Raw genomic sequence first — 4,672 nt, 5'->3', positions numbered from 1 at the left:
ACAATTAATAATTAAATTAGTATTAAGAAAAGACTAACATTTTGTAAAAAGAAAAATAATAAACATTATCGCTCCAGCTAACAACCAGCTAACAACTGCTAGCGACTGCGATAATAATTTCTAAAAATTATATATATCTTGCTATCTCTATTAATATCTATCTCTCTATGAAGCTACAACTAGAAATTAAAATTTCCAATACAGTCTATATTACTCCCACTATAGTCTGCACAAAGATAATTGAAGTGTAAAACTTTTTTTAACTATCGTCGCCTCTTATTGTACATGGCGTAGAAGCAAGAAGAATACCACAGAATGATATGAGCGTTCTTCTTATTGTTTTCTTTGTCTCAAGTGGAATAAAAAATTTTGATTACAAATTTTTAAAAACCTGCCATATGGTATATCACTTTTATAAAATTTGCGAGAGACCATACTGCGAAAAAAACCCAATATAGAAGGAATACCTCATAGATTTTACAGTACCACAGCATATCGGCCTATAACGCACTTAATTTTCCGAAACATTACAACAGTACCATCTTATTCCCCAGATTTGGAACCCTACAACTTAGGGCTGAACATATTTGGAATAAAGACAAAATCGTATGGTGACATTATATCATATACATTATATCGATGAGCTTGGTTCGAACGTAATGGAATGAATATTAAAATAAATAATTTTTAAAAAAATTGTTAGTTTGTTATCACTTCTCAAACATTTAAAGAAAATCATAATGATTAAAATAAAATATTAAACAAAACAAAATACATTTTTTATTTTAACATTTAAATAATTTTTTGTTTTTAATTGTGAAAAATTATTTCACTGCAATTATTTGAAATACGTTCAGACTCAGATTTTATTTTATTTTATTTCAATTTTATTTCTTTTCATATTAATCTATATATATTTATATCTCAGTGCAATTACTTCAATGACATACAGCTTTGAAGAAATCCTTAAGCACCTTACTATACTTATAAAATAAAACGAAAAGCCTTTTAGGCTTCAGCAAACCTGCAGTTCGTGTAATTATTGGAGTACTAAACTGTTCCATTGTGACTATGCTCTAACGGTGACGAGTCCCAAAAAGATGATGAGGGGGTAGAATTTATCAAACTGTTACTGTTGCTGTATCCAAGACTGAAGACATGGCGACATCAATGTCTTGAAGATCGCTTTTTCACTGACTTGAATGAGATAACAAAAGCAAACTTATCGGATCTTCTCAACTTCATCTGGAAAATCAAATGGTTTAACAAGAATAACAAAGGTTAGCAACTCACCTCTTCCGGTACAATTTTTGAGGACTTCACAATGAACAATATATGCCTTCGAGTGGAAATTCTGACAACTGTCAGCACGCGCCTTCTAAACCTAACCTAACCTAATATACTTATATTAATACATATATACATGTCATATATGTATGTATGACGTTTCTGTTTAATTGGTTTTTAATTGTAGTTTATTATATGTAGTTAAGGCATAATATAAATGAATAAAAAAAACATAATGGAAATCTATTCTATATGGATTATTTATATTTATAAATAAAATAGACAAAACGTTTAGTAATAAATAATATAAAATATATATCTTCTGCAATATATTATATTATTTATTTTAACAACAATTAAATTTAAAATAAAGTTAAAATGATTTTAAATAAAATGAATTCACTGGCAATTGTTACTCAAAAAAAGATTTATGTTTTTTTTTATCAAAATATACTGAAATATACTCTCAGGAATTATTTTTGTTATTCCGCTCCAATCGTTAGAAAAAGATTTATGACAAAATATGTGTTATTTATGTAGTTTCACAATTGCAATAATTGCTGGATAAAATATATACCACCAAACATTTAACGCTGGAAATCATTTCAACATTGGATTTTATTGCAAAAATGAAACAATAAATTCGATATTTTTTATTACTCAAAATCTTAGTGAAAATGTGCCAAACTACTATTGGTTTCGATTATATTTTTATATAAAAATTCCATATTAAATTTTAAATTTTTGTAAAGCAAAAGTATATGGAAAAAAATTTTATTTATTTCTATTAAAATAATATATGTAGAGATCTTTGCTATAGTAACACAAAAGTAACTTTAACTTGTGCTTAAAATAAAATAGAAGGCAAACTATTTGTTTCAAAATAAAGTTTATTAAGTATCTACGTATATTTTTGTTTTTTTTTTTGTTTTTGTATTAGAAACTTTTCAATTATTTTCTTAAAGACAGAATTGTTAAATATATGATGTTTATATTTTTAATCAACACAAAAACTTGACTGTTAAATTTGAGGTTTGCTTTTATTTATTTTTACTTTGATTCATTTGAAAATTTATCTTACCGAAGTTTACAATTGTGTGGTGAAAAAAGTTGTATTTTGTATTAATTTGAAATAAGAACGTTTGTAAATATTTATCTTTATCAAAAAGTCACATATTTATATACACACATAAAATAAAATAACAATTGACACATTTCAGAAGTTTAAGTTTTGTATATTGCCTTTAAAAGTTATCAAAATATTAAGAACTTAAGGTTTCCAAATTAAATTTAGAAATTTTAAAGTCCAAATGTATAAATTAATACCGAATATATTTTTATATTATTTTAAAATTTTTACCAATGAACTTTCATACTTAAAATATGAAATATGAAACTTATTTACTTAGAGTACTATTTTTATAAAAATTTTCTTACAGATACAACTTTATTGAATTCTCTTATATAAATATATAAAATCTCTAAGATATTTCAAAATCAAATTAAAAATATGAGTAAAAAATAACAATATTTAAGATTTTTTATACATTATTATAGTTTTTGCACATTATTTAAATAAAATAAAAAAAACACTACAAACATTTATAAAAACATTTTTTAATATTAAAAATTTAATTAATTAAAATTTTTAATTATTTAAATTAAAAAATTAATTAAAAAAATTTAATTAATTACTTCAATTTTTCTACTCTATTCAATTATTCAGTTGGTTAAGGTGCGCTGACTCTGAGTTTCAAATTTGGGAGGGCACGAGTTCGATTACTGGTACCTGCAGTCTCAAAAAATTATGTACGAATAATTAAATACAAGAATTATTCTTAAGACCAATGATTATGGGTATATGCTAATACTCGAAACAGCTAGATGGTCAGCCGAAAATTCAATTAATTTAAATAATATAAAATAAATTTTTGTAGTTGTAGTTCACTACTGTTCGAAAAACTTCTTTATGAAAAAATTTTTCTATTTTTTTATAGCTATCTTCTGGAAACTTATTGGTCATTAATAAATCGAAAAATTTTACTACGTTTCTGATTATAAAAAATAATTATAGAAAACATGTAAGTCTTTTCTTAAATTTAGTTTTAAAGCATAGCTTTAATTTTAAAGAGCCTGAAGTGGTGAAAAAATTCATTCCTTCCGTTTATTTTTAAATGATTTTGTTATAATGTTCAAGTAATTCTCCGAAGCATATTTAGTCATTTTATTAAAAGAAATATATTAAAGTAAGCACGTTTACTCTTTTAATATCAACGCTCAATTCAAATCCCAAACTTCACATAAAAAGGCGTTCACAGAAAGTCCATTAAATTTACACAATGGGGTTGCTAAGCGTGAACGCTTTTAACACGAATTAATGCAAATTCACAAAGTACGAGTACACGCTTTCAAATTGTCGAAAGCAGTCAAACCATCAAAATGGACCAGATTTCTTCATCATCACAGTGACATTATGCAAAATTGAGAAACGAAAATTCCGTATTTATCCCAATAGCATAATCTATCCTTTGGTTGCTTTCATTCTGTTACTTTGAATAATAAACAAATTCGATTTTAAATGCAGTAGCAACGTTTTCATTTCACATTAAATTTATGGTTACTGATGAGATTAATTTTTGAAAATTGTTAACTTTAATGTTAATTTTTATAGAAGTCAATTAAATACTTTAAGAATTTCTGTGGAAATGAATTTTTGATTGAATTAATTTCAGTGGGTGGTGAAATTTATATATACTTTAAAAAGATAACTTATTTCAAATATGGATATCTATTATATGTTCTTTTCCTTTCAATTTTGTAAATTATTTTACTTAAAATATGAAAAATAATGTATTTAATGTTTTATATAAAAGAAATCCGCTTTATTTTGTCATTAGATAATGTTGGTACCATTGAGCTGGGAACAACCCCCGTGTCCAATAAGTCAACGAGGCATATCTTAAAAGCGACATTCAGGGGTACATTTTTGTGAGGACAGTTGTATAACGAATTTGTGTTAAAATTATTATTGATTTGAACTTGAGAAAATATGCTTTTTACTAGTAAAGTAGCTTTTAAAAAATATTTTCGCGAAAATTTTGTGCGTGCTCAGTGCTAATTCGGTTACAGAAATTACAGTCTCAAAGATGCACCTCGCTGTGGTCGACCAATCACTAAAAACCTGATGAAATTTTGGAAATGGTGGGGTAACACTGCCACGCGAACTGTTAAGAAATTGCAGAAATACAAAAGATCAACCATAATTCAATTAAATTAATTCAAATAAATTTAATTGATCGGATAACCATCAGTGAAATGCTGCTGAAATACAACAAAATCGAACAATTTTTGATGTGGACCACGAAAAATAAATTAAGTATAAGAA

This window comes from Teleopsis dalmanni, chromosome 1 (genome assembly GCF_002237135.1).
Source record: "Teleopsis dalmanni isolate 2A chromosome 1, ASM223713v2, whole genome shotgun sequence".
Lineage (NCBI taxonomy): Eukaryota > Metazoa > Arthropoda > Insecta > Diptera > Diopsidae > Teleopsis > Teleopsis dalmanni.
The sequence above is the reverse complement of the archived record's forward strand: the minus strand, read 5'-3'. Positions refer to the sequence as shown.